Source organism: Microchirus variegatus, assembly GCF_963457635.1.
Source record: "Microchirus variegatus genome assembly, chromosome: 15".
Lineage (NCBI taxonomy): Eukaryota > Metazoa > Chordata > Actinopteri > Pleuronectiformes > Soleidae > Microchirus > Microchirus variegatus.
The window spans coordinates 19,563,998-19,587,926 of record NC_139816.1 but is presented as its reverse complement, the minus strand read 5'-3'; positions in this window follow the sequence as shown (position 1 = coordinate 19,587,926).

The following is a 23,929-nucleotide window of genomic DNA, read 5'->3' as shown; positions in this document are numbered from 1 at the left end:
TCAGTTGGAACGAGGGCCTTTCGGCATGGAGTTTGCATGTTCTCCACATGTGTGCGCTGCCTCTCACACTCCAAAAACATGCATTTTGGGGATTAGGCGAATTGGACGCTCTAAAGATGACCATAGGTCTGAGAGGTCTGTGAGAGTGAATGGTTGCTTGTCTCTATATGTGTCCCTGTGATGGACTGGCAAACTGTCCAGGGTGTACCCCGCCTATTGCCCTATGTCAGCTGAGATTGGCACAGTGACCCCCGCGACCCTCATGTGGAAGATACAGCAGTAGAAAATGCATGGATGGATGGCTGCATAATACTGTCAAAAATATTCCATGATTTCTGTTAAATTTAATCAAAAAACATAAATGTCCAGCAGTCACTGTTACTCTGTGGTGCCAATGATTTGAAGCTGTCAAACACAGTCCAACTATTTGGACCCACGCAAAGGCTCCTGTGAAGTAGATGGTACCTTTTAAGATGTTGCTGTCACTCGTGTCAAAAGGTGCTCTCCTGTCAGATGTAAGTGATGTGATGTCTGCCCCGCAGTCTGCCAAAATGACTTTCTGATGGAATCATCGCCCCATAATATTCCTATTCGGTCAAATAATCAGTCTGCATGCAGCGCCCGAGTGGGAGGGAGCCCAAACTGTCACCATTCAATTAGGCACAGATTCTGATCTCCCTGTGGCACAGCTTGATATATAGCCATCACCCCTGAAGGTGAAAAGCGTCCGCTGCGTGGATCCAGACCTATTGTCTGGAGGAGTGACAAGGGTTGATGCAACAGGCTGAAGTGAGTTAAGGCCTACACACACACACACAAACACACACACACATACACACTCTCTATCCTCACCACTCGTCCTCTTTCCATCCCCAGAGAGAGTATTTTTCATGCTTTCAAACCACCCAGCAGTGACAAGCCTCTGACAACCCCTGCTTATACTCTGACACCTTTGTGGGTCCAGAGGAGGCTTCCACCGCAGCGCCTCCTTTGATGGGCATTCTTGAGCGATAACGCACATTATACTGCCATAACGCCAAATTTGATTGACTGGCACAGACAGATTTTTTTTTCGGAGTTAAAGTTGCCACGGAAGATTTATAAATCCTTTAAGTAGTCCCATTGAAACTTTTTGGAGAGACTGGATGTTGAGCTCTGCATCTCACTCCGAAAACCTTTATGTTATTATTGATATATATAATTTATCATCATGTGCAATAACACACATAATGTGCAATGCATAAGTGTCTCCTCATATTCTATACATACACATTTGCAGCACCATCTTAGTAGAATTGAAAAATAAAGACCCAAAAACTCCACACTGAAGATTATATACTTTTATTTTTTCCTGCATTTTGTGATAATATTCATTGACATTATGAAAATCCTCGTCTTCCTTTGTGTTTAGAAAAAAAACATTTTCTCTCCTTTTGCAGTTTTTCATCAAAGGTTTCATCCAGATGATATTAATGAGAAGATGAACAAGATTGTTGAAGTCTGTCCTCCTGTGAAAGACGGTGAATAACAACATCAATTGTACAGATTTGTAGCATGTTTCTCTAGCCTGTAAAAACACTTGCCACTTCTGTTCTGCTCACTTAATACAATCCCATGTGTCTCCAAATGTCATTTCAGGGAAGATTCACGTGTTAATGATGACAAATACTGAAAATGGCAGCACTGACATCACATGAAACAGGAGAGATTGCCATATTCACTGATAACAATGGCGCAACCACTTTGCAATCTCGAGTCTCTAAAGAGGAAGGGGGGGGGGGGGATCAGTTTTAATGTTTTTAATTTTGGATTCCAGTTTTAAACTCTAGATACATGTCTCACATAATAACCCTTTTACACATAGATGTCAAACTGGTCGACTCCCAATTTGATTACAGACCGAATATAATTCTAAATAAATATGCTAGCAATTTTTTTTATATATATAATAGTGATAATAAATACAATTACACAAAATTGTCCACATTATTTACTTAATTTTAGATTATTTCCCCTGTTTTTGCATCATAAATATGTTTTTATTGTGAAGTGTGCATCATTCCACATCACAACAAGCCCTTTTATTTTGAAATTCTGTGAAATATCATCTTGATTGCAATGTCATGATGGAATCATCATTTTTAGCTCATGTTCTCCACCCCACGACTGAACAGCTGTTTTTTCCCCACAATTTCTTTCTTTGACACCCCTGCTATAGTATAATAAGTATAGTGCTTATAATTATATTAGTTACCAATATAAATATTCAGGAAAACAGCTTTAATGGGATTGCATGGGACTGAAACAATATCAACTTTCTTATTGTTTTCTCCATCTTGACATTAGGTGACTCTCTTTGTGCTTTGGACCTTTTAACTAATGATCCTGTCCACAGAGGAACCTGAAGCGTACACTGGAGTGTTGTAGTGTGTGTCAAAGGGCAGCAACCTGCACTCACAAAGAGGCCACATCAGTTTCAGCTGACTGCAGCTGTGGCACTCGCTCCGTGTGACAGGGAGACGGGATACCTGCTGCACACAAACACCACCTCGCTCACTGAATCCAACCCCCGCCTCCTTAAACCCTGCGCAGGGACAGGGACTCAAGGTCATCCAGCAAACACACACACACACACACACACACACCGACCCACTCTTCCCCACCCCCGACAACCCTTGCCATGAAATCAGGAATTATTAAGGCCGTGAAGTTCTTGCTCACATGACAAGGGTGAAATGTCGGCATGACATCCTAATTTGTTGTCATGGCAACCTGGGGACTTGATGGAGAAAACCAGGAGCAAAATTGCAACAAGTTAGATGTGTTGGAGAATCCCAGCAGAAAGCAGCTGCTGACAGCTGGTGTCTTTGGGGGAATCAAGTGGAAGGGAGCATGTTCCCCGATCACAAAAGGTGAAGCATGTACGCTGACATTTTCCTTCCCCAAAGCAACATTTGATGACTTTTACCTCAGACAGAGGACACTGCAGACATTTTGGGCGAGTCCTTGTCTTCCACCTTAACCACGACCGAACCTCCTCAGCCCCGCCTCAACACATTGCACCTGTTCAATTATTTAGCTGCTGGTCTGTGGTTCGGTCCTGAGCTGCAGTGAAAGCTGTACCTGCCGATTAGAGCTGGGCTTGTCACAGGAGCTGGCCAGATATCAGCATCTTATCATTGTCTGAGAGAAAGAGAGACAGCAATGCCTTTGGCCACATTACGCGGGAGGAAATGCCATTACCTTGTTGCAGGCTTGTCATTTCCAGCCTTTGCTTTCCTGGAGGCAGCGGCGATTTGTATGCATGTGAAGGTGTGTGCGCAACTCGCCCAACACAAATGAAAAAGGCCTACGCATGAGAAGGAAATTCACACTCGGGCTTCATGACTGTAAACTAAATCTCAAACCTTTTGAAAGCAAAGCCTTAAAGATCTTATTTCAGTATCATTGTCATCATTTACAAATAATAAATTAAGACATGTAACAAATGTAATAAATATATATATATATATATATATTTTTTAATCAAAATTAACTATGTACAAATGTATCTTATAGTCTTTAAAACATAGTCTAAATGATGTGTAGACAAAGAAATAAAGTGTTTTGATTACAATCCTTTAGCACATATGTTGTCCTCTGATTCCTGCCCAGGGACATCAGATGTAAATGACCTCACCTCTGGTGCAACCATGAAGGTGCACATAGTATGTCTCTCGTTGAACTAATAAATGAAAAAATTAAAATATAGCTTATTTTCCCCCTTTTTGTGTCTGAATCACACACAAAAATAGATGTCTAGAAGCCATATCCTGCTGTGCTTTAATAATGATAGTATGTGGTCTTACTGTTTTAATTACACCATTTCTTAATATTATCTGCAGGATGCAATGATCTGATTGTAAATCAAGCATAAAATATGAATAGGCCATCGTTTCTTCCACTGGGGGGCACTGTTGATGCAAATACAAGGCTCTAACAGATAATCTACCTTCACTGTCCAGGGAACAGAAGAGCCTGAGCTCTGCATTGGTCATTTTTTTTTTTTTGGGAAGGAGTTGTATCTTCTTAAACTGCTGTTTGTACCAAGAACCACTGCAGTGGAAAGGTCTCCATTTTCCCAGCCCTTCTGTGCTTGTCTGGGGCCAAGAGCTTAAGGAAAGGATCGGAGAAGAGTTACAAAGAACAGTTTGAGCGTGTGTGTGCGTGTGTGCGTGCGTGCGTGCGTGTGTGCGCGCGCACGAGAATGCCTGGGTGAGATTTAACCTAATAATATTACACTTTCTCCCCAAAGGTCACACAAAAGACACATTTGATAGTGTTGTTTCTTGCTGGACTGTGTGTTAAATGTGTAAATGTGTCTGTCCTCAATTTCTGGCAAAGATATGCAAATTACACCGGAGTTATTAATCTGAGTGTCACGGGGATTATGCAAATCATTAAGAAAGAGGTGCCAGAGACAGGCGGGGAAGAGAAGAGTCTGGACATCAGCAAACTTGTGTTGGCATTCAGCAGACGGAGATATATTTGTTTGAAAGGGTTGTGGATGGTGGCTGTGATCATCCTCATCATCCTCTTGCTCTCTCCCGTTGCAGCCAGTGCTGGTGAAAAGGTCGTCTTTGTCAGGGTGGTGAGGGCGCCGGCTTGTTATGATGAGCCTGTTGTTTCCCAGGCGAGAGCCAGACGACTCGTTAATGCTGATTTCCCCCTTTTGAACAAGTCCTGCAGCAGATGTCAACGTGACAGCTTGCTCCCACATTAGGAAGCTGTGTAAACATTAATTCATGAACACAAATATGAATACATCGAGATCAGAATCATTAGTTGTCATCAAGATCCTTTCTGAAAGGGGCCTGAAGTTCATCTTCAGTTATAGATTAGTTTTTTATTTATTTATAGAACGTGCTGACATGCAGGGAAATCAGTTCAAACTCAGTATGAGATGTATTATTAAACAGCTCTGGAATTATGTCAGTTAATATCAGTAACTCACTGGGTCCTATGGCTTCACAGGTTTTCACCCAGGTGCATACTGCCCTATTAAAACCTATTCAGTGTCCAAATGTGTGCAGAGATGCATTTACCAAAGATTGCATGGGCACTAATTGCTCGTAATAGCTATTACTAATAATGAAGAATTTCAGATGAGAGCTGCTAGCTCCTACAAAGACAAAAAACAAGTGGCAATTAAAGTTATTCACTTTCTGATAACAGCATAGCATCTAATAGAGTGTTAATAACACAGCCGTATTTAAAGGTGCATTATGTAGACTGAGGAATAATGTTCATATAACAAACTGAACTCACCAACAACAACAGTACAGCCAAAATATTTGCATATTATTTTTTTTTTTGCAGACTGCAAATCATGTTTATGTTTTGAAATCACGTTTTGGCATGTGGCGCCACCTACCGCCGTCTACCAATCATTGCAGTCAGTAGAGTCTCAGCTGCCGAGCAACCACGGGTTGCCAGTTATGTCAGAAAACAAAACCTAAAAGACCTTGGTATTTTGAATTAACCGTTTTTTGGCCACATTCTTATATATGGCACCATTAAGAAAGAGACCAAGGTGAAATGATTTATGATTTTTTTTCGTAAAAGTCAAAAAAAGAACTATTACTTCCTCGTGATGAATGTGTTTAGAAACTGCTGAGCGTTGCGCTGTATGTTTGGTCTTTTTCCCCCCTCACAAATATCACAGGATACATGTGTCAAAGACCACCGCTGCCGCTTGAAGCCCGTTTCCACTCGTCCCTAATCTACCTGTAGGACTTTACAGATTGGAAATGGATCACATGATGAAAGCTCGGTTACCTGCTGTGACTTTTTTTTCCCCCCTGCCCTGGTGGACAATTATTGGCAGGTTTTGGGGCCCTGTTGCGAATGGCGAAGGAATGCATTTCTGCAGATGACTGTGAGGCAAGGAAAGATTGAATTCGCACTCCCTTCCATCTCTCTCTCTCACTGTGTGTGTGTGTGTGTGTGATGGGGTAAACGGGTGAGTCTCCTAGAAATAGGCAGTGATAGATGAGGTACATGGAAGAAGACAGCTACCCCTGCTATCCAGCCCGGCTGAATCAGGAAACTGTCTGCCAACTAAATGCCTCAACCCCCCTCACACTCTCACTCTCATTATAATTTTCTCCCTTTCCTCTTGGCCTCCTCTCGTCCTTTGCTTACGAATCAATCGTTTTGTTAGTGCTCACCAGACAAGCAGATCTTAAGTCATTATGAGATTGTGCTGTATATCACTGCTTAATGAGCACCACACACTGCAAGAATCCCAGGCAGCAGCTAATGGTCAAAAAGAAAAGCGCCACTTTGTTTTCTTTGCTTTTTCTCAGTTTACTTAGCGAGTTAATTAAATGTTTGCGTACTGTGGACACTGCCACTTCACGCAACTGATCTGTCAAAAATAATTTGACCAGCAGGTTCCAACACATCCGAATAGCTGTGACACCACCTCAACTGTTCACCATGAAATAATTAAGTCACAGTAGTGGGTGCTTTCTGGTGGAAAGATTCCAGCTCGCACACAAAGACGGGGTTTTGTGATTGCTGAAATCACAAAATCTCTCTTTTTCCCTTTCTCTCCAACTCACCATGTTCTTGGGTGGATGGCTGAGAGAGCACGGTCCATCACCAGGCCAAACGTAAGCTAATGACAAGTGGCAGCTGTTTTTGACCTTTAAAAGGGCTCCTTGTTGAAGCCCACTTCTCCAAAGTAAATGTTGTTTTTCGTCCGTTCAGCCATGGCTCGGGCTCAGGCCTCTTATTCCAGCCTGTGGGTGCTTCTTTATTCATTGCTTGGATAAATGTACGTGACCCCTTAAAATAACAGGAGCTGCCCCACAGGGCACACATGAGCGATGTGACATTCCAGCTAACCTGAGATGACTTTTAAAGAATACATTGATATGTGAGGGACAATTGGAAGATTGAGGGAAAAGGTGGACAATATGAGGGGGAGAAATAAACACAATCAAATCAGTCTAGGCAGCATAGGTTAAGCAGAAAGGTTAGCGATAAAATATGAGTCAAGATAAAACAAAAAAATCACAAGTCCTTTTTCTTTATTGCTGCTGGTGGATGGAAGATTTTCGTTTTTTGACTTGACAGCATATTGCTTTATTTCGAAGAAGATCCCTGAATGCACGCACGCATAATCTCCTCCATAATGGAAGGCTCCTTTCACTGTAATTGAGACATACGCACACAAACAGTCATCTTTCCATAAAACACCTAAATGCTGCTTTTGAATTTGCATGCCGCTGAGGCACGGTCCTCTGTCAAGCGCACAGGCGAGCTCTCATCAAGGATTCAGCATTTAATCAGTGGATGTTAATGCTTTACAAACAGCCTCCGTAAAACGTTAAGCGGAGCTTAGCCTATCGTGCAGTCATAATCACTTCAGAAATAAATTAAACTGAAGGTATTTCAGTGAGCTAATGACCTGCGTTGGTCCTCACAGCCTCACTCTTCTGCTAAGCTGTCATGTTCAAACAGGAGCAATGAATAGTGCTTACTTTGTTCCTCACTTTTTGCCCTGTGGGTAAATATGATAAACTTCATCCGTGCGTGCAGTGCACCGAAGAAGTCAACTTAGCCATTATGAATGTTTTTGTGTCGAATGTTTTTATTGTACTTGTGCAGCAACACATTTTGATTTTTTCGTATTCATCCCCAATTTTTTTTTGCCTGCATTTGGATTTAGTTTGTTAAAAAAAATGAAGCACCTACAGTTTATTCTTTATTTATTTGCATCCCCATTAGCTGCCAGAAATAAAACATTGCAGCTACTATACCGTTACACTACAAATAAATCTTACAGGGACAAATAGAAGAGGATAACTTTAGCTGTGCTGTTGTTGCTCTATTCCTACAGACCTTTTTCACAGCTGACACACTTACATGTGAAGACACAGAAAGTTTATTTTCACCATTGTGCATTATCTCTGCTTAGTTAGGGTGGAAGATGTACTTGAACTCTCTCCCCGAATAAAACATATGATTGCCATAACCTAAAATACTACTATTAAAATACTCAGTAAGAATATTATCAGTGAAATGTGCACGGAACGCAATGGTTCTAAACAAGGTTACACTGGGAAATTATTAGTTGGATTTTAATTTAATCAGGGTTTAACAACATTACTTAATTATGTGCTGATTACAATTTAATGTGAAGTATGTCATGTTACATTAAACCTTATTAAGATTCAACACTTTCCAATACAATTATGTACCATTATATCCCATTATTATATCAGACTTTAATTCACAGATATCACAAACAAGTAACACCACTTGACTTGCCTGAGAATCCCATAGTTTAAATAAATAAATAAACAAATAAACAAACAAACAAATAAATAAATAAATAAATAAATAAATAAATAAATAAACAAACAAATAAATAAATTAGTTTATTTATGTCCACATGTATAAAGCGGGTCGAAAATCTTTTTTAACTTAACTGGGCCGGTCTGTGCCCGTATCAGGCGCAGATCCGCAATCCAGGTCCATGCCGATATTGTGCGTTTGGACTAAGGCACGGATCCGTTTGTTGGATCCGTGCCAGATGTTACGGTAGATGTGGCACAGTCTCTCTTTGCTAGCTGACAACAACATTTAAGGTAACCTTACTGTTCTGTTCTATTTGACAGCAAATAGTTTGACTTGCAGGAGATGGTACAGGTGAAAGACTTTTACTTTTTGGCCCAATTCCATTACGTTTAGTCGTAAACAGGGCCAGTGATTGAGTAATACCACAACCCTGGACACCTGTCTAGCCAAATGGAACGAAGCCCTTGAAGGTACAGTAGTCTGTAGACGTCTGTAGAAGTCAAAGCTTCGTCTTTAAACATCTTCCTGAACATGCTGTTCGAGTTAAACGTCTGAAAGAATTGCGATGATTTTCTTAATTGGTGGTAATTCGTGTTAATTAGCTTAGCTTTGTCATTTGCAGCCTACAACTACAGAAAAAGCAGCAGGTAAGAGTTAACTGTCATAGCTTCTTTTGTTAAATTTAACAACTAAGTTTATTATTTTTTGATATTTATTGCATTGCATTGTCCCCAGTGAGCAGCGAGGGAAGCAGCTGAAGGACATCTTGTTGAAAAACACCAGCTAGCCAACAGGTATGTAGCAATCAAGTTGTTGTTTTGTCAAACGTAGCATAATGGTTAGCATTAGCATTATGGCAATTGACAATGTAAGGAGTGTTGCTAATGTCTGTTCCTACTATAAGATGAGCTTCTTTCATATTTGAAACATGCAGGCTTTAGCAGAACAGGCACAGGTGTTACTGATAACATTAATGAGTGACGTGCATGGGCTAGCATGCACCCTGTAACTAACTTGATTATTTACACCAGTGCTTTTCCCACTGTGACCCATGCAAGTGACTGTATTGTGTGTTTTTGTTTTGTGTCATTTATGTCACATTATGACTCGTGGATGGGTGAAGTTGGATATTTTGGAAGAATAAGTGACATAATGTATGCAGACATATAAGAAAGACTCGTTTCTAACCTCGTGTAATTGAATGTCATTTCTTTTTAATGACTAGTCATGTAATAGTTCAGCCTATAAATAGACTAAACTACTCAGGGGGAACCAGTGTGCAATTAATTTGATGCAAACATATCAGAGATTCTTCGTTTGTTTGTTTGAGTGGTGTGCAGATTAATTTTATTTCCACACTGCATGAATGATTGGAGAGTGATCGCTATGACTTGTGTACACACCCCTTGATTTGTGATGTGGTGTGAACAAATCTGACAATTTGCAATCACTGACTCTGTTAGGATTCAGACTGATAAATAAGAACTGATATGGTCACACCTTTAGTTTCCTTGTTCTGCATAGTCATGTGTTCTTCACTTGTGTTCACAGTGTTTAACAAACAACAAGGAAACAGAAATCGATTGCAAGCAGCAATGTAAGCTTTGGCCAAAGTTGAATGAATGTGATGAGTACACTTCCAGGAAAGCCTTGGGCCACGTTCCCTTGCTGTTCGATCAGACATAATACACACATAGCGGAATAAGCTTTGATAGTCAGAAGTTGGAACGTCTTCTATGGTTTATCCCTGGTACTGGAATCAACGGTGAAGTGTGTTGCCCTAAAAGCTCTCTGAGTGAAAGGGGGCAGCTTTGATGGTAGCTTTCAGTCGAAGGATGCGAGATCTTGGTAGGATCACTTCACACTTTAATGATGTGGACTGGAAGTGCTGATATATTTATCACACGGATCTGGGAGCAAACAACCCAGCCTCAGTATCAAGTGAATGATGAATTGTCCACTTCAGTTATTGATGCACAGAAACTGTTCCACCACACGATCTGTGTTTTTTTCTGAAGCACAGTTTATTTCAAGGAAGCTCTTATTGTGATAGCCCCAACAGGACAATGTAGCACTTTGTATTGTATTTCTTTTAAACTGCGTTTCTTTTCATGGTCTTCAATGCCGTTTTAACACATAATTCCTGTAAGACTTCATCATTGCAACACTATGAATGAAAACCTATTTTCAAATCGAGTGGTTTACTGTGACACTCTAAGCTTCTATCCATCTATCTTTTTTTTTTTTTTTTTTTTTTTTTTTTTTTTTAAATAACTATAGGATCATGGGGCAGCTGAAGCTACAAACAGTAATTAGATAAAATCATTAGCAATAGCAACGCAGTGTAAAAAAGCAAAGCAGCTGTCAGCTTTACCGGCAGGTCATTGTATTGACTGTAACTTAATAATGTGATAACAGGCTTTAATTAAATTTGTGTGTCTGCTCAGTGCTTCTGTCAAAGATATTTTGTCAGAGATGAACGACCACTCTGTAACGACGATGTACAAACGCAACAGAATTTTTCTGCAATTACAACAAATCCAGCACAACAAACAAACATCTCAGTGCTTTGCTACATGTCACCGTTGAGGATGGTATTTTCCAAACCACCATAGCAGTAAATCGTTTCTCCCTGCTGGTGCACTGCTCTCAGTAGACCACGTGTAACATGTTACTCATTCTATGTGCACTATAACACTCTAATTTTACACAAGGGCAATATCTCAAGTGTGATGCTGGTTTACACTGTAAAGGCACTAATCAAGCATAATCTCATCTTATATAAATGTTATTTTGGAACAATTTGGAACAAAAAGCCCATTAACACAGCTGTGTTATATTAATTTGTCTGAAATTAAAATACACACGGGTTAGGACACACATTATCAGCAGATGTTCTGCATTGAAAGATCTGGATGACGTGTTTATCAGGTAACCTGCTGTCATGTTGCATTATGGAAAGTGTGTGTATCTGGCGCTTCATTCTTCATTCATAACATCCCGAGTAGTCTTGTGTTCTGTTTCCCGTCTTATTTTGAAATAATTACCACTGCCTCTCGTTTCAGGGTCTGCTTTCTGTAAAGTTTCCCTGCATGCGTCTTTCTTTCAGCGTATTTAATGAAGAAAGTGAAACGAAGTCCAGACTGAGTCCACTCCAAGCCAAGCTGCACAACTCTTTTCATCACAGGACGTGTGCTAATGGAGACGAGTCCCGTGTGTGGAGGTTTCCACCTTGACATGGTACAGTGACTTCTCGTTCTTTACACACCTTCCGACTTACATAGTGGTTGCATAAAATAATAATTTTACTCTAAGGAGTTTTATCAGCACTTGCCGCTGACCCACACTGCCATTATGGTGCTGATTATAATCAATCTCAAATCAATTAGGCAGTAATTGCTGAGTCAATGGGGGAGGCTGGTTAAATATTGATAAGTGTCTAAAAGGCCCATCAGGCGCTATTGACAACTCAGGGAGACAGACAGCATCGGTTGAGCTGATGTGGGAGGGAGGACTGATGGAGAGAGCGCTTCGAGGCGCGGGTCATATTCTTGACTACTGCTGGCCACTCTGGTAATCAATGTAAACTTGCTCTCACTCTTTGTGGCTGTAAGCTCTGTTCATAACCTTGATATTAATGTTGGAATTGCCTGCTCTACATCTGTGAACTTATCAAACAAGAGCAGAAACCAATCTCTGCTGCTCACGACTCGACTTAAAAGCATGTTTTCATGTATGAACCCATTTCGTGGTTTGGTGACTTCTGTGGTATATCTCTGGATAAAACGCAAATCAAAGAGGTAGTTATTTCAGGTGCAGCTTTAGTTACACAGAAATAGGAAAACTGTAAAGCAATTACAAATGTTTTACTATTATTACTATGTTGCTATGGCCCGTGTTGACTTCATTCTTTTTGCAAAACCTTGTGTGTTGGAGAAGCTTGTCCCCAGTGATATTGTGATTTATAACCTCCGATTGGAACTGAACTGCACTCCTTTGTGACTGTGCCATAATCACCGTCCCTAATTAAGAGCAGGAAAAGTAAAGCATTTGAAGTTTTTGAAGTATTCATCTGAATGAAATGGGCAGCCCAAGACCAAGCAGAAAGGTTACAAACAATGTTTGCTTGTAACCGGAGGGTTGCCAGTTCAACCACTGTGCGGGTTTACTCTGTGTGATCTATTTTTCTCCAAGGACAGGCAGGTTAAATAACTCGTCTAATTTGCCGGTAGGTGTAATGTGGGAATGAATGTTTGTTTGTTTCCAAAATAGACTGGTAATTGTTCAGATCGGACCTTGATTTTTTTCCAGTGTCACCTGGAATTGGCTCCAGATCGTCCACGACTCCCAAAGAATAAGCAGAATAGCAACAAATTTGTTAAACAAATAAAAATAATATCAACCTTAAAATATTGATATTATTCAAATGATATTCAAAGCAGAGTTATTGTTCTTGTCTGTCACACCACAGCTCACCTCAGTGGCAATATTCTCCCACTATTTTCAAAAAAGATCAGTGTTTTTAATACAGAACTTCAGTAGCTAAGATCAGCTGTAAATGTGAGTGCATGATTCAGATCTTTGTCAAAATTGCCATGCCAGATTAACATGCAGGTTGTATCACAGGTAAGGAGGGGAAGGAGAATGGCGGACTGATAAGGTCTACACATCAGGTGAATCAGATGCTACATCCATGTTTATTATGGATATTGTGATCAATATGGTCACGTTCATTTCAGAGTATGGTTTCATTGTAACTTCTGTTTTTAGCACTGTAGTCTATACCATTTGACTTTTATTGGATCTGAAGTTTAAAGAAGAGAGATGAGCAAGGACTTTGGCCTAATTATCATTCTGACTAAACATGCTGTGTCGGTTAAATGGTCTTTGCAAGAGGCGCAACCTCTGGCTGCTTATTGCAGCTACTTCCTGACACTCCCAATCAGCTTGATTGATTGGATCCTAAGCCACTCCCAAACTCTGATTGGCAGCTTGATGATAAGGGGGGAGGAGGGAGGGTGGAGCTGATGGAGACATGTAATTTTATCGTCCCTAGCTTATCCAAAGCGAGTTTTTGTTATTGTGTACGTGTGAGTCTCAGTTGTTGGTCTGTCATAAAGGTAGCATCAGAAAAATATTCATCCATTATAATCTGTCCAGATGCTTTTCTCCAGCTTCCCAAAACTGTCACATCTATCAAGATTAGGTGACTGGTGGAGCCCCCCTTCTCCCTTAAAATGAATCAATCTCTCTGAATGGCTGCAACGACTGATGCCGACTGTCCAAGTGAGTCGTGCTTTAACCAACTTTGACAAACATCCCAGGCTCATACCAAACCACTGATTGGATGGCTAAGCGATTCGTCTTCTGAAGAAACTACTGACAGCCATGTAAGCATCCATCTACATTTGTTTGTCATAGACAGTTAACAGCATTAGCCTTTTGAGAAGGGCTGTTAGCCCATGGTTCCCTATAAATCTTTGCCATTTACAGTCCTAAATCCAAAAGGCTTTGGTACCTACTTTGATGCTGACCCTTCTGTTTTCTTCAGACTTTTTGAAGTTGTTTAAATGATTCCTGTTTAGGATATATAGTGTGACCCCAAAGGAATTTTGTGAAAATATGCGATATACATACACACAACAACTAATACGTGCTGCCATTTGCTGTGTGTTTGAAATGGTAGCAGTATTTGTTCTTGATTCAATTCTTTGAATTACAGGCATTTCACTGAGCACTTGCCAGCTCTCATCTTTCATTATTTTTAGATGTTTTGTTTTGACATATTATCCCTCCAATGATAATTAGGATCTTAATGGTTTTTTGTCTCTGAATCTGTGTCCCAATGGAATAAATAGTTTTGTAATCGGAGAATTAAGGAGCGTTTAATCTTAAAGGGCTTGTCATGTGGAGTCTCTTTTGATGTGAACCAATTCAAAATGAATGTAACCTGAGGGGCACTTAAGATGGAGATTGGGGTTGTGATAAGATGTGCCTCTGGAATATTAGTGCGAAGTTGGCACACCTAGTGAAGACTAATCATGTAAGAGATGGTGTTGCTTTAAAGCCTCCTATGTGAGTAAGATCAAATAATGGCAGCAGATTGAATGCCATCTTTTAAAATTTGTGTGAACGGTTTTCTTCATGTTATATGAATCAGAGTTGTGTCTGTGAAAATATTTCAGTTATTTTAAGTTGGATTTTGACAGTGTAATTTTCACTTCACCCCACGGAGTGGGAGTGAAGTGTTGTTTTTGGTGGATCTGTGTGGCTGTCTGTTTGTTTGTTTGTGTTTCCACACTCGCACTTGACACTTTGACCAGCAGATGGCACCAGAGGCTTGTTGTGTGAATGGGATGAAGTCTGCCATCTCTGATTGCCTTGTTTTAATTGTTTAACTGGTCATTTGACCAGCTGTAAAAGTCTGTGATAAATAGTTTTGCTTTAGTGAAACTAATTTTTCTAACAGTAGACATTTTATATTGCTTCATCCATTCAAAATACTTGCACATTTATGAAAGCCAAATGACATCTTACTGAAAGTGATTCATAAATTGCTCATCCCTTTCACAAGGCAATGAGGCAGGAGAGGACTTTGCACAAATATGCTAAGTGGATACGTTCTGTATATGGTTTTTGTACCAGTGTCTACAAACAGAGGATAGAGATGGACGTGATTAGTAGGGGTGTTGTGATTTGATTTTCGGTTTTAAGGTCAAGTTTGTTTCTCTCTTTCAGTGCAGGTGGATCTGCCAATGTTAGTCCCACCCTGTAAACCAGTGTGCTTTAGGTCAGTCAACTGGACTGAGACTTGTGTATAATTACATCCATCCATCCATTATCTACCACTTTATCCTCCACCGGAGGGTCCTGTGCCTATCTTGGCTGACATTGGGCGATAGGCGGGGTACACCCTGGACAGTTCGCCAGTCCATCGCAGGGCCACATACAGAGACAAACAACCATTCACTCACACTCTCACGCCTGCAGTCAATGTTTTTGGACTGTGGGAGGAAGCCAAAGAACCCAGAGAAAACCCACGCACACGCAGGGAGAACATGCAAACTCCTTGCAGAAAGGCCCTTGTTCCGAAGTTATTCCAAACGGGACTCAAACCCTGGAACCCAGGTCTTCTTGCGGCAAAGGCGATAGTGCTAACCACTACACCAACCGTGGGCCCTGTATAATTACAAACACAGATAAATATTTTGTTTGTGATAGAGGAGGAGTGACGTATGATGAAACTGGGAGCAGATTCACTTCTTCCATTAAGTACAATTCTTATTAATCCACTGACTCTCTATGGGGCTGCTGTTAGCACTACAGCCACTCTCACAAACTTACCTGGCCAAGGACACCAGCTAAGAGGAATTTAATCAATGTGATGGATAACATTTGTCTTTACGGCTCTTGTGGCAATTCCCATGTTAGCGATTTGAGGTGACGGTATTTTTCCTTCCTTATGTTTCTAACTTTTTTCTATTAGCAAGGCACAAGGTAAAGACTTTTTTTTTTACTCTGGAACATCCTGCTAAATTAAAAGACTGATAACCACCCACATTTAAAATGACATGTCATTTTACCTTTACAAATCAGTCTTTTTAGCCAGAAAGACAGTGATGATTTTCATGTGATGCAACCAAAGTGTACAAGCAGCCTACGGATGGTCAGACATTAAATTAGTTTGAGTCGTCTCAGTGGACCGCAAGACATGGGCAGAGTGGGTGTATATGTTTGAGTCTTGTAGTGAGAGATAATCTCAGGCATGTCTGTTTCTCAGGGAGCAGAGAAGACCGAAGTGGGTGTGTTTTGTCTCGTGGGCTGCCGATGGATATTTTTAAAAATTGTTTGTGGCTCAATTGTGGGTCATTATTTCATTATCATTATTTTTGAAGAATTTTAAAGTTGCAGGAACAGAAAATCGATCTGGTTTATGTGTGTGCATAGGAGCAGCTGTTTTGATAAATAAAATTAATTTCACATACTAGCAGAAGACTATTGCTTTATAGCTTCACCCTAAGTACATACTTTAATGTCCTCAGACAATGTGACTGCATTTCTGAACAGTATAGGTAAAGCAGCTTTAATGCCCTAACATAGACGACGGAGCCCTTTTCAGGAGTTACTAATTCTTCTTATATCCATAATTGTACAATATAGAGGTGGGAGAATTGTTTTGCATTCATTGAAATGCACTTTCTTTGCTTTTCTCGCCAAGTAGGTAAACATTCTGAATTTCTTTTAAAAGTTTTGTTTCTGCTCAGTTAAATCTGAAGCATAATAAAGCCACATTTGGCTTCCATGCAGCTTTAAGTACAATAAATCCTGTTATGTAAAATGATAAATGTCTCTTGAAATGAAATCTGCAACTGGCAAGTGATGCAGCGTTTTGGAGGCTTTAATATTATTTATGAAATTGCACTTTATATTGTATCAGTGCCTTATTTCACACAGAAAACAGTAAAAGATGATATGACTGCAGTAGACATTACAGGTTTCCTTCTGCTGTAATAAAAGCAAGTTTTCAGCTAATACATTCATCAATACAGATAGGGGTAATATTCATGGGTAGAGTTGGGGCAGACAGAGGAAGCTGTTTGAATCAAACGACCTCTCCAGCTGTGCCATGTAGACACAACATGGCTGTGAAGGAGACTCCTTGACTTTTTTATTCTATTTCATGGTTGTGCTGAGTTTTACGTTTGCTGCAAAGAAAACTTTACGTAGAGCTGCATTATTGGAGCACTGTGTAATGATGAAGGCTGACATTAGTCGTTCTTTGCACTCACACTCTGCCACATGCCATTCACACATATGAGACTGAAGTGGCATGTGTTCCCATGTGGTATCATGCAGCTGTTCCCTCTAACCTTCCACCTGATGTATAAAATGATGTCTAATATTTGCATTATATTGTACATGACCATATTTGGCTTGCTGAAATCAGTGGTGCAGTAAAAACCAGAAATCTAGGCTGAATAACAGTAGCATGCATGGATAACAGTTAATCTTCAGATTAGCAGCTCACTGTACAAAAGTCAGACTGTAAATTCTCCTGACATTCACATGAAACCAAGACAGAGCGGCAGAGAACAGACATACTGAAACAGAACAGGCCTCCCATGAATATTTATATTTACAATTGTTTTAAGTCTGGTCTCATTCAGTGGAGCAAAAGTGTGATTGACAACCAGATTGTAATGGCACAGCAATCAATCAGCCACTTGAATGAGCGCTATTCCCAAAACCATATGTTGCCGACGTGTAGGACTGCACTTCCTCTTGGACACAGTACCCATATTTTTTTACACTTTCATTTGAATGACTAACAAGAGCAACCAAGCGGGGTGTTTGTAGAAAGGTCTGAATATTCATTAAAAATGTTAATGCATCATTTTATGTAAATTAGGCACTAAGCCAACATGCAGCACATTCATAAACACCTGTTTGCTTTTGATATTTTTGCCACAAATTCATAGTCATTTCAGTCTGCAAAGTCCAAAGCTCCACTTAGTAAGTGAGGGACATGCGGGGGGTGTGAGTCTGTCTCTGTGTGTCCCTGGTTTAATGAATCTATAGTCGGCACACTTCAAACATGATAAAATCAGCTGAACCTTGGAACCTGAGTGTTTCTTGGAGGAAAGGAATTTGTCTATTTCTTCCTCTTTCTACCAAAGAAGTGAAAGTCTGGCCCATGAAATATTCAGAAAGCTGTTTTTCCTTGGGATAGAAATTAATCATCTATATATAGCCTTCTTTTTATCACTCTTCCCGGATCATGGATGATTTCTGATTCCGGCAATTTATTTATTAGATGGTGAGAAGAATTGTGGAGAATAAAATATTCATCTGCCTACTTAGTGTGTGTGTGTGAGTGAGAGAGAGAGAGAGAGAGGGGGGGGGGGGAGCTATCATATAATTACCCATAAATAACCAGTGAACTGTAGCTAAACATAGTTCAGACAGAGGCAAAGGCAGCTAAATTGTGATTTCAGAGTCACTTTTAAATGTGGATGGATATATAAAGGGAGCAGTGCCTGGAGTGATGAAGTGTGCAAGAGGCTGAAGCAGTAAAGATGGAAATATTAGACAATCTTGTTAATACCTGAGGGCCAGACAAAAATGAATTACATACTAACAGAAGCTGAGTGCTAAGGTCATCAACACCAGATGTGTGTGTGTGAGCGAGAGGGAGATGGAGAGACAGGAGGGGGGTCTCATGCCACGGAACTGAAATTCTCACCATTTTCTGTGAAGTAATCCCAGAAGGTACTTGCACAAATGACTTCCATTTTCAAATACAGCCACACACTTTTTCAAAGGTTTTGACAGTTCTACCGTATGAGTACTTGAATTAATGCATTTTCAGTTCTGTGTTAATACCCAGAGACATACACAATAGCTGCACAGTATACTGTGTTTTATAGAGGTCAGAGGTTATTGGGAGTATTCCTTTTTATCTTGTCCTTAGCACTGTATCTTGCAAAGGATTGGGATGGGCCAAACAAGGCACCTTCAAAGAGCTTGGAGGGCTTTGATGAATCCACCTTTTCTTCCTCATAGATCAACAGAGCCGTGGTCTTTACTTGCTCCAAGGAAGACAAAGTCATTCCTTAAGCAGATAATCTGCTCTTGGAGAATGTGAAATAAGTAAAGAATATGGACACGAGAAATGAAATCACCATATTTAATGTTGGATTTCCCTCGCTACGTGTGACTTTTCCTAGCATGTCGAGGTCTGTCTGGAACGAAGGCAGTGGTTATATATTTTACAGAAATAGTTGCCTCCGCATTTTTTCTAAGCTGTGTGAGTAATTAGGATGTCACAGTTCTTAAAATGTAATGGCAGGGAATGACATTTTAGCACGAAGATCACCATTTAAGATGAGCTAATTCAAATGGTAAGTCGTGCTCGAGAGCAAATCTAGAAATTCCAAATCCAAGTCCCCATTTATCATTTGAAATTTGTAATGTCATAGAATGTTTTATTTAAAAAAAGTTTGTTGATTTGTAAGTTGTGTTGATAAAACCAAACATTTCTTATTTTTATGGCATTGGTTGATTGAGAATTTTACTATTACCAGAGAAAACTGCATGTCATTAGTTATTCTTATGAATTATTTAGTGCACAAAGTAACTGGTCAGCTTGTCTGTCACTTTATCATTAAACCAGTAGGGTCCAGATTGCATTCTATTTATGGATTCCACGAACCTTATCACTTCAAACATGAACATTACCCAACCCTGGTTAAAATAATTTTCCAAGATACTTTCAGTGGAAACAGGATGGCCTTGAGGAATGACTCGAGATGAGAGAAACTACAGGGAGCTTGCTGCACAGCCAGGGAGCAGAGAAGACCAAAGCGAACCTCCGTGCTGCCGCTTGGCAGCAGAGTCCCGGGAGACGTGTTTAATGTGAAATCATTAACGTGTATTTAAACAGGCCCTATCTTACAGCAGCATACATGTGCAGTAACCAGATTGTTCCAGGTTAAATACATTTAGTAAAAATCAAGATCAATCTATCTTACCTTCCAGCAGCCATATGTCAGCAGCTTCAATGTTTGAGCTCATAGGGCAGCAACATTTAATTGATTAATAACTGATTAGTCTGCGCTTTAAAAAATAAAAAATAAAATAAAATAAAATAAATAAATAAATTACAAAATTTTCTCCCAATTTCTGAGGTTCTTAAGTGAATACTCTTTGCTCTATACAACAAAGAAAAAATGTAATACTTCTGATTTGGGGATAAAACAAGACATTTGAAAACGTCATTTGTTTAGAGGTCTCAGAAACATTTTCTGACATTTTATGGACCAACTAACAGATTAATTGATTAATGAATTAACATGGAAATAATTGTCACTCACAATGCAAATGTGCAGGTAACACTTAAACCAGCTTGTATACAATAGCACTTTAAGATGTGCCGCAGTGTGAGGACACAATCGATTAAATATTCTAATTTTTTTTTTATTATTTCAGTGAGACAATAATGTCTTTACTCAATTTACATTTAAATCTTCCACAATTTTTTTTCATAGAATCAGGTGATAATTAAATGCAGTGTGAAAGCTGCACCACTAATTTGACCTGATCTACACCATTCTGATTGACTGGTGATATTTCTGAAGCTGAGAGCAGAAGCACAAAAGCAAGTTAACATCAAAGTCTCAAAATCAAAACAAAACCCCCTGACATCAAACCTATGATTATTAGTTCGTTTTCACAGTTTCTGTACATTTGCATGTCTCACTTTGCGAAAATGAGACTGCGGAGTGTCAGTCATTTCTCTGTGCATGTTTACACAGAGTCCCTCAGAAAATCTAAGCTGCCTGTCTCCACACTGAGATGTGAGTGCTGACATAGTGAGTGAAAAAGAAAAGTGTAGCTCAACTAAAGATTTCCCTGCAGACTTTCAGCACCAGGTAACACTGCTCCCCGCTTAATTGCACCTCACGGTTAAGAGTCATTTTCCCAGGTCCAGGATGGGGCTCTGGTCTTGATTTGCTTTTAGCAACCCCTAAGACCGCCACACTCTCCAGACATGGCTATATTAGACTTTAATTAATTCTGTGGCTGGCAATACTCGAAGGTAATGGTGGTGCAGTATGCAATTCACAGAGCAGGTCTGTGGTGCTGTAATGAATAACATGGCCTGAGTTCAGAGTAAATGTCTACCATGGGACACTGCATGAGCTTAATTTGAGGGAATTCTGGATGAACTTTGAACTCTGTACTGTGTTTGGCTTAAAGAATGTAGCATTTACAGACATTCAATATGTGATAAAGAGACTGGTGACTGGAGAATGGTTTGCCATGACTTGTAGATCATGGGTTTTCTTGTAATTTAATTGGGTTAGTAAAATAATGGTCGTGGTTCTGACTGTGTGGTGTTTCCAGTCGGTGCTTGTTAAAACATTTTAAGCATCAATAAGTTCGATTTGAAAAGCACTGCACTCTGGTTGAGATTACATTCTTTTGGATATAAACACTTTTTTCCCACAAGATATGATGAATAACAACTTCAGAGGGAACTCTAAAGTCTCCCTTTTTACAGCAGAGTAAAAGCTTGGCACATCACCGTGGCATGTTTTGCCTCTTTGGTCACAGATCAACAACAAGGGTAAACATGAGTATGTTCTTTGCAGTTCACTAGCTTTTAGATAAAATGAGTAAATACATTTATTTTTTTCAAACAATATAGTTTATTCTGTTTAGTTTATAGGTTGCCCTCATCATAGCAAAAATAGTCTCCTGTCAAATGCATGCTAAGGCTGGATGAAAGCAGCCATTTTGACAAGTGATGATGTGTTTTTGAAAGACTGTCTACCTTTCAAAGTGGATATTTATGTAACTTTGAAATCATAAATGCTTTATGGTGTAGGCATTCATGGTACATAGGTTATACTGGTCCCAACCAGGCTAACCACAAACAATCCATCGCCATGGTAACTTAAGTTCAGCAGGTGCAGTGCAGCTCAATTGTCGTTGCTAGTTTCCAACCAGTGCAGTTGTCAATAATGAGGTTACAGGACTAATACATGTACATCTGTCTCTTCCACCCCTCCATTAGTTGTACTGCTGATTCATCTGAGAAGCTAAATAACCAGAAAAGGGTCGGCAGACACTGTCTTCTAAAGTGTTGCACAACAATTATTTGTATTGCAGCTGCACATCATGTGGGACTGTGCTCTCCTTATCCGTCACCATCAACCGCCTGACACTTGTTCTTGAATTGAGACCTGACTTTTGCACATTTCTTTAAAGTTCCTGAAGTTGAACACTGCTTTTTCAGCTCTGATTTGTTTTGAATCTGCGTTTATTCTCATCACGTACCTGTACCCCGTGCATGAGCAGATCCATCTCCTTAGCAGAGAATCGTTCACTTCTCTAGTGTCCTGCACCATTTAAATAGCAATGCTCCTGACACAGGCGCACCTGGCTTTCCAAGGGAATGACGAGCGAAACTCTGATTAGTTTACTTGAGGTTACGCCCAAAACACACCTATGAATAATTAAGACAGGGCATTCAGAATAGACGTGTGCCACAGTTTTGACAATGAACTAAATATTTGTTTGCAGTTCACACTGGTGATCACTACTAGACATCTTTAGGAGTTCAAAACATTTAGGAGCATAACAAATCATCATTCAACCTGAACTACATTAAACATACAATTTAACAAAATAACAAAGAGTTGTTTTGTTGGAGGATTTATTTAAGTAAAAGCTGACAAAATGAAGAGAATCATTTTCCATCAATACTTTTCCCATCACCATTTATCAAAGAAAAACATCAATTGACTTGATTTAAACTAAGTGTTAAAACTATAGGTGCTGCAACACACACTTCACACTTTTTCTTTTGTTAACTATTATGGTCTATGTGTTAGACTCTTGTTAGGTTCTTCGTGAGTTGCTGTCGTCAGGGTCAGTCACAAAACAAATAAACAAACAAACAAACAAACAGAACATTGGATGCGCTCTCAAGGGAAATTCTAGCTCACTGGATCACCGACTATAAACAGATGATTTGATGTTGCTTGACAACTTTTCCTGCTTTATTTTGATAATTTTAGATATCAATAATCCTACGTTTTAGAGGCATTTTTCCCTCCAAACAGCAGACAGGTTGGTTAATTGTTGGCACCTGTGGCACCGTGAGTTAAGTCGAGATGCCTGTTTTGTATCGGCACTGTTGTCTGCATGATTCTTGTCTTGTGATGTCTGTTCGGATTGCATGGATTGTAAGGAAACAATGGCCTTAGGACTGGCATTATGAGTACAATGTGCCCCTGCCAAATAAGGTACTTTGGGATTAAGTGTCTTCTTCAGAGACATTTAGACAAGAGGAGCTGGGGATCAAACGTCAACCTTCCTGCTGTAAGATGATCACTCCACCGCTGACCCACAGCTGTCCCAGAGTGCTGTTTAGTATCATTATGTTAATTCAATATCATACTCTGAAATTCTTATTATGTCTTCGCCCTAGAAGTGACTAAATATTTTAGCTTGAGCGGCTGTTTTAACTCCAACAGCAACTGCAGTCGTGTCAGTTGTTACAGTGTTAATCTTCCATTTCCACTGAGACGTTTGACTCATCATGGTAGGAAAATCACATTTTATTCACAACACTTACAAAGGCTCCACTCTTCAGTGTCCCTGTAAGCTATTAACATTTTACTGTGAGCCAATGTGCACCGCTAAATGGAATTCAGCCATTATTTATGTTTTAATGGAATTTAGACATGTGCCTTTTTTTTTCTTTTGACATCTGTCCAAAAGGCCTGTAGCACTAGTACTAATGGGAAATTAGCAGGACAATAGGGTAATGATCTTTCAAGACGCCCAGCCTCATCAATAGTCCCATCACTATTAGCTGCAGCTGTAGAAGTATAAGCAGTGGTGCTACCTGTCCAACATCAACACATTTAATTTGAAGTTCTCATAATGGAAGAATCTAAGCTATTTTTTTTTGCTTCATATCCAGGTTTAGTTGTATATCAGAGATGTGGAATCAACATCCTGCAGCACAGCTTCTTCCACCTCCCAGAGAGACCTGCTCGTTTGTTTT